This window comes from Medicago sativa, chromosome 5, assembly GCF_051527215.1.
Source record: "Medicago sativa cultivar Bolivia chromosome 5, Bolivia_mono, whole genome shotgun sequence".
Classification (NCBI taxonomy): Eukaryota; Viridiplantae; Streptophyta; class Magnoliopsida; order Fabales; family Fabaceae; genus Medicago; species Medicago sativa.
This window is the reverse complement of record NC_140753.1, coordinates 21,697,739-21,705,255: the sequence shown is the minus strand read 5'-3', so window position 1 is coordinate 21,705,255 and position 7,517 is coordinate 21,697,739. Positions and strand designations below refer to the sequence as shown.

The 7,517-nt window shown below is 30.7% G+C and overlaps 2 long non-coding RNA genes across 4 annotated transcripts; one reads left to right on the top strand and one right to left on the bottom strand.

Moving 5' to 3' along the window:
• Positions 1-754: 754 nt before the first annotated feature.
• LOC146920999 (uncharacterized) lies at positions 755-2,250 on the bottom strand. 3 transcript variants are annotated; one of them, XR_015011978.1, is made up of 3 exons: positions 1,657-2,250; positions 1,340-1,516; positions 755-1,013 (listed from the first exon to the last, which is right to left on the bottom strand). It is a non-coding gene; the product is annotated as an uncharacterized LOC146920999 (long non-coding RNA). The 3 variants fall into 3 exon arrangements; XR_015011979.1 differs by having other exon boundaries at positions 1,209-2,250; XR_015011977.1 differs by having other exon boundaries at positions 1,340-2,250.
• A 253-nt stretch (positions 2,251-2,503) lies between these two features.
• On the top strand, positions 2,504-6,935 carry LOC146920998 (uncharacterized). The gene is made up of 4 exons (XR_015011975.1): positions 2,504-3,484; positions 4,275-4,362; positions 6,060-6,175; positions 6,327-6,935. It is a non-coding gene; the product is annotated as an uncharacterized LOC146920998 (long non-coding RNA).
• The last annotated feature ends 582 nt before the right edge of the window (positions 6,936-7,517 follow it).

The following is a 7,517-nucleotide window of genomic DNA, read 5'->3' as shown; positions in this document are numbered from 1 at the left end:
CAGGACTTTCTTTCCCTTCATCATCAGCATCCAAATAATTTTCTCCTATGGCTTCACCACAAACTTCTTCCCTGTGTCTATTTTAATATCGTGGATTCACGCCAGCATCCTTTTCTGTATGTACTGCACCCAAACTAGCATCTCCATAAACTGCAAAATATCCTCTTCATAATCTCCATTTAGAGATAACTCACCCTAAACCTTGATAAAGAAACAAAAATTTAGTACATTACTTGTAGTGAAGTGATGCCAGGTCTAAACAAAAATGCAATAACATCCAGAATCTTGTTTATAACACAATATCTGCATAACATAGTCATGTAATTCGTAATTTGCTTCAGTATGTTGTACGGGTACGGGTTTGTGGTACGCGACATGAAAAGAATTTGGTACGCAAGGGCCAAGGGGGTATAGAGTTTCCATACGCGTTGGTTCGTAGCAAAATGAAATAATATTTAGAATATTTATCCATTAGTGATAAAGAAAAACTATTTATACATCATTATTAAAAAAACACACACACACATCTTTTAATGGCATGAAGCATGGAAGCAATGGCGTCAACATATTCTCTTTTAAGCGAAATACTATGTACAACACACATTTCTAACATATTCTCTAAAATTATTTGTTACAAGCAATTAATTTAACCAGTAATATGTGTTTTAAAAATGGTTTTTTTACTTAAAAAAGTAAGTACGATGATCATCCTGTCAAAAATTTCTTAAATTGGAATAATTAACACAACTTTCAGTTTCAACAACATTAAAAGTGTGGCATACATTAAAAAAATTATGAATTTTTCTATAAAAAAAAAAAAGAAAATCTAATATAAGTTTCCCTCTCACATATCATATTTTGAATGAAGAACTGAATGCTCCGTCCGTCCCACATATGATAAGAAAAAAGCAAAAGACACATTCTCCTAGGTCAACAAACTTTCCGCATTGTGAATACTTGCTTAGTTAAAGCTTCAAAGCCACCATCTCTCTAAATGATCCACATATTTGTTCCTTGATATTGTAAACGAAGAACATCAACATCAAGACTAAAATAAATAGTTAAACATACATAATTTTTAATTATAATGAATTGTCCAAATATAAACTGTATTACAATTGACCTCAAGTCAAAGTATATGTTCTGCATTTGTTTCAATGCAAGTTTGGCGTCAAGCACACAATAAGAGCATTTAAGAATATAATTACCCAACTCAGAATGTACACTGTCATGTGAACGAAAGAGATTTGAGGAACCTTACTACTCTTATTGAACGAATATTTGAAAAAAATATTTTCTAAATTTAGCCGTTTCTAAAAAAAAAAAAAAAAAAACTTACCCAACTCAGAATGTACACTGTCATGTGAACGAAATAGATTTGCGGAACCTTGCTACTCTTATTGAACGAATGTTTGAAAACTTTTCTTGTTCATTGTATGAAATCTTCAGATGCAAAGCTTTTCTTATGTTTCTCATCCGAAACAAGAAAGTCTTCCTTATCTAAAAGGTACGACACCTAACAAGAAGTAACATGTGTCAAGGAAAAAAAAATATAAGATTTAAGAATAGAAATTCAGAAACATAATACTACAGAATAAGATTAGTAAATGAGGGAAAGGTGAATCTCATCTGGTTTAATCTTTTGGACAGATCTACCTTTGTTTATTAAAGAATACTACACTAAGAATAGAATTAGTATGCCTAATTTTAGGTTTACCAACTTCGAGGAGGCTTTGGTTTATGTCATCCTCCTTTTATTTCCTCTTCGTTATTTGAGGTTGCAGCACTTTGGTGCACCTCCGCTTTTGCTTAAAAAAATTAACAAGGGAATCACATGTGTATATAAAAAAAAATATAAATACTCCATATTTTTTTTATTGAAAATATAAAAAATGTAAATTAATAAAAGCAACTAAAACTATAACAAAAGTTGTATGTTTAATATAAAATAAACATAGTTGGGTGTCAGCTTAGTTGAGATGCTTCTGTTTCCCCCCGATGCCTAACCTTTCTCTTGGCCTTATTAAAAAAAAATTTAAATAAACAGGTTTGATACAAATTTACTATTTAAACTTCTTAATATGAGTAAGTTTAACATGTGCAAACTTGTACACGGTTAAAAAAATCATATAACAAAAGCCGAGTTCTATGATTTTAAAAATTTAAGTGTTTTGAAATATATTTTTTTTTTGACAAAAATGTGTTTTAAATTCATTAATTGAATAACATTTAGACCAATATCTTTTTTATTCTTATTAAAAAAATAATTTTTAGACTAATATATTTATATCTTGGGAAAAAATAATGTTTAGTCATCATGTCAAAAAACTAGCGTTTAAACTAGTATTGATATATAAACACATGAGATTTTTTTTTTGGGTACAAGGAAATATATAATCTAACTGTTGTAAAAGAAAATAACGTTTATACTATTTTGTTTTTTTTTTTTTAGATCTTTCTAGGGTAGAAAAATAATGGATTTTCTAAATTTTTTAGAGAAGAACCAAGATTGAAAAAATAGCACAGGCATGGTTTAAAAAAATTTGCAGAAAAAAAAAGAAGAAGAGATGAAACAAAAAAACAGTAAAGAAAAAAAGAATAAAATATGTCTAAACAATTGAAATGAAGCAACGAAAGATTTTATTAGATTTTTTGATCTATAGCATAAAGACACATTAATTGAATGTAGGATGACTATGTAAATAACAAAAATATATTCAAAATAGTAAAATATAATTATATGTTTGACTTTAATTAATGTTGTTCATATTGTTTATTTTAATTGGTCCACATAAGCAGTGTAATTTCCCACAAATTTGGAAAGAGTAATCTAGAAAAACCAATACATTAAAACTCTTTACTCAAACATCTGCGTAATTAAAAAAAAAATTAACTTAATCCAACCAACCAAGTCACCAAGCACACCAACTCTTTCAGTGTAGTCTGAAATGTCTGTATTTATTTATTATAAAAAATAAATCCATTGTACCACGAGCAACACCTTTATATGTCTCTCAATTTTTGTTTAATTGTTTTGTGCCCTCGTGTTGCACGAGCAAGCTAACACCCTTATATTATTCAATTCAATCCCATGATAAAACCAATAGAAGTACACTACATACTAACCATTATTTTTTCTATTTCTCAATAATTTTAAAGAGAAAGCATGTCAAACACAATTTAAATTAAGCACAAGAAATAAGAACTTTTTTTGAATGAAGAAAATTGAATGAGATTATGGTAAAAGATGTTGAAACCAACTTTAAGATCACTTGCATATTCAATTCCGCGCGGTGACATTTTCTTTATTCTTCACGTCGCATTTTTTTAACTAAAATTTTTGTTTTTCTTGATTTTTTTTTTCCACTTGTTATGCATGATGTAACTTACATTACAACTACCCAATATATGGTTGAAGTTGTTTTGTCAAATCAAGATTGAAAACTAGAATGCGAGAAGAAGGAACCACATTGTCTGACCAAAGGTAACAACCTAACCCAATATATGTTTATCAATTGTGAGAATTTTCCATATTTTTTTATATTATCATTCGATCTCACATTTTATAGATTAACCAGCACTTGTGGTTGATGCATGTTCCCTATTTTAGATTTTGTCCCCCTTTTCTTTTGCTTTTGGTATCAGTTTCAATTAGAAGTGTCAATTTTTTGGTGATTTTATTAGTCAGTTGTTACTATTACATAATTTACATTTCTCTTTTTTTTTTTTGAGGAATTACATTTCTCATTTTTATCTTTCTATTATATTCATGAATCAATTTTATTCTTCAATTACTCTCCATTATAATCTTCAATTTTGGCTTGCTAGAAAGTTGCTATGAGTGTTGTTGTCCTATTAGAAGCTCAAAATCAAATTGAATGAAAACTGACATGTAACCTCTACATTTCTTATCTTATTTTTGTATAAACCTACACTGCATACTTACTCCATTTTTTACTTTATTGGGCTGATTTGATATTATTTTTTATTAAGGAAAATGCTTATTTGTACTAACCCCGTGAATTCCCCCAAAAAATAGATTATGAAAAGTTTCGGAAAAAAATAGCATGTGAAAAATTTTACGTTTTCAACGTCATAAATATTATTCATTCATGCAAACAAACATATCAAAGGTGAGTTTGTTTTTTCATTCAATTTTTCACTTATGCTTAAAAATGTGAAAACCCCACTTTATATATTGAAACCCTATCTATGTTAAAAATCACCTTTTTATTGTCATCTTCTTAAACATGTTTTTCTCTTTTAATTTGTAGTAAGAGATCATGATGGGGAGAACACCGTTGAAGCTTGGGAATACGTTTGTGGAGCAGCCTTTGGGCATGGGTGAAATTGGAAAAACAGGTAGTGAACACAACATAGATGCAGATCCAAGCTAAGCTTATGCTTTAGAGTTTCAAAATTAGACAAAAATTGAAATTTTCATTTGCAAAAACAAATAATATTTTGGAAAAAGCTTGATTATGTGGAGAGGAAAAAAAAACTTCTAACCATTCAAGAATACCTCTAAAGTGTGTGAACAAAAATGCTTCTTATTGATTAGATCAAATCTCCATTATTATAGAAAAATTTAAAACTATTTGATACTTTATAATAACTTCAAATGAATGTATAATTAGCTTTTAAAAAAACTTCATTTTGTCAAAAAAAAAAAAAACTTCATATTTTCCTTAAATAAAATAAAAAACTTCATATTTTTTACACATTCATCCATGACTAAATAAAAGAAGGTGTGGATAAATCAAACTTTTTTAAAATAAAAATATAAAAGAAAGTGGATAAATCAGTACCCAATCCGAAAATATGCGGTTTGACCTATCTCATATCAATGCTAAAACATACGGTTTTTAAATTAGAACAAAACCAAAATTCTCTACATGATTTAGTTTTCGATTTTGGACAAAACCATCCCAATCCGGTCCATGTATAACCAAATGAATAGTAGATTTTGATTGTGCACAGGAGACTACATGCAGTCGGTCAGATCTAAATCATTTGATTAAGATCGAACAGCCTAGTTTTTAGATAAAGATTTTTATTGGTTTTAAATAAAAAATTCAAACTTACAATCTGAACCATCCGATCTTAATCAGATGGTCCAAACCTCCCAACTACACAAATTTAGTCCATGAATAGCTAACAAAATATTGAATGAAAATTGCACTAATGCGGTATGATTTGTCCTATCATCATAAACTTAAAATCAAATTGAATAAAAATGATTTTAGGGTTTTGGAGGTGTGGGAGGGAGAATGAAATTGGAAAAGTGGGAATGATAAACATTTGACCAAAAGATACATTGTGAAGCGCGTTTGAAAAACAAAAGTTATAAAACCTGCAACCCTTAAGCTTAACAGTTGCAATAACAGTCGCAAAAGTGTAATCTGCGACAGTTCTAAGCTAAGGGTCGCAAAGTAAGTGTCGCAAAATGAAAAATTTCTTATAGTGCATGTAACCTCTACATTCCTTATTTTCGATAAAACCTACACCACATACTCCATTTTACAACTACAAAGATCGTTTTTACCTAAAAGATCTTTTAGGGATGAACTACCTAAAAGATCGTTTTTACCACCTAGGCTACTTATCAAACTACCCCCTTTTACAACTACAAAAATGATGAAGGTCAAGTATATCCACTTGATAAACCCTAACATTGAAATAGAGTGAAAAAAATACATCAGCATAAAAGGAAACATGTGTTTGTGACATGTGACCGATTCGGTCACATTTCCACCATTAAGTATACTCTCCCGACCCATCATAACATATGACCGGTTTACACAAAAAAGCACATCAAAACTATTACATGTAATTTCACACATAAAAGCATGCATGTGCGTGCGCACGCGCGCGCACACACACATACATATACATATGATTGAGTCAATATATAAACCAAACGAGCCAAACTATATAGATAGTTTAGGTTCAGCTAATTTAGTTAACGAACTTACTTTTTAGCTCAGATTTTTCTCATTTGGTTCATGAATCAAGTTCAATGATTTAATTATCGAGCTGAATTCTAAATTTTGTTCCAGTTGGCTCGAGGGAGAAAGGAAGTACGACTTTGACGGTGTGTTTCGTCCCAGCAGACAAGCTCAAGAGAGAAAATGGGTCGAACCATTATTTTTCAAAGAGAAGACGTTAAAAGAAGGTATGGTAATTCCATTAACGAATATTAGGGATAAACTACCTAAAAGATTGTTTTTACCACGTAGTCTACTTGTCACTACCACCTTTTACAACTACAAAGATAACTGAGTTGAAAGAGTGTTTTTTTATGGTTTATGATAATTGTATAACAGAAAAGATGATGAAGGATTCACTCCGAAACTATGAGAGGGGCCCAGCTAGAGGTGAAACAAGAAAATGTATGAGGTCGATGGATGAAATGTTGAACTTCACATCTCCTATGTTGGGTCTGAAAGTTGTCCTTCACAAGATTCTGAATGTTAAAGGTCAGATAAGTATGTCATGATGGGTCGGGTGAGTAGACTTCATGGGGGGAATGTGACCGAATCGATCACATGTCACCAACAAATGTTTCCTTTTATGCTGATGTAGTTTTGTCACTCAATTCCAATGGTTAGGGTTTATCAAGTGGACATACTTGACCTCTAAAAGACCAAGATCAATCAAGTTGTTGTTTGTCATCAAGACACTTCTTCGTGGAGTCGTAGCCATCCTGCTTTTGTTGAAGTTTGGTCAAGCCCAAGACATATTGAAGCATGTCACTGGATATACCATAATGATATGTCATGGACCACCCTGGCAGATTGAGAAGATGCTGGTGGGAATTAGTAATAAATAAAAACTCTGTCTTGTTTTATGAAAGTAACTTTTAGTTGAATAAGTTCTGCTATTATGTACTACAACCAAACTTATGAATGAAAGTGATTAATGTATGATCAGTGAACGGATACCCTACAAGAAAATGTAGCATTTGTTTTTAATTACTTATTAATTATATATTAACAAATTACTTATTTTCAAACAAATCCTAAATTTCTTACAGAAGGATCCATGACTCATTCTTGTTATCCGAAAAATCGCAAATCCATTCTCAATCGTCTTCATTGCAATCACAAAATACGTAACTCATTCCTCATTTCAATCTCAAAATTCCTAACAATTGTTCCTCATTGCCAAATCGCTACTCAAAATTGCTCTAGTTCACGTTCGCACTGCCATAACTTCCTCAGAATCGTGGATTGTTCTTGTTCACATCACTCGCACAAAACGTAATTTCTAACTTGATCTCGCATATGAATCGCTAACTCACCGGTTCTCTGATTGATAATCGATTTTTGTTGTTTCGCTACATTTTCTGTGGATATTTTGAAAATGGTCACGACTTTTCAAAATTTTATCATATATCACATATCGGCAAACAAAAAATTTCTTCTGCATATATGAGCGTATAAAATCCTCAACGAACGCGGTTTAAGAAGTAAATATAAGCGTATAAAATTTTCTAATGCATGTAAGAAGTGAAT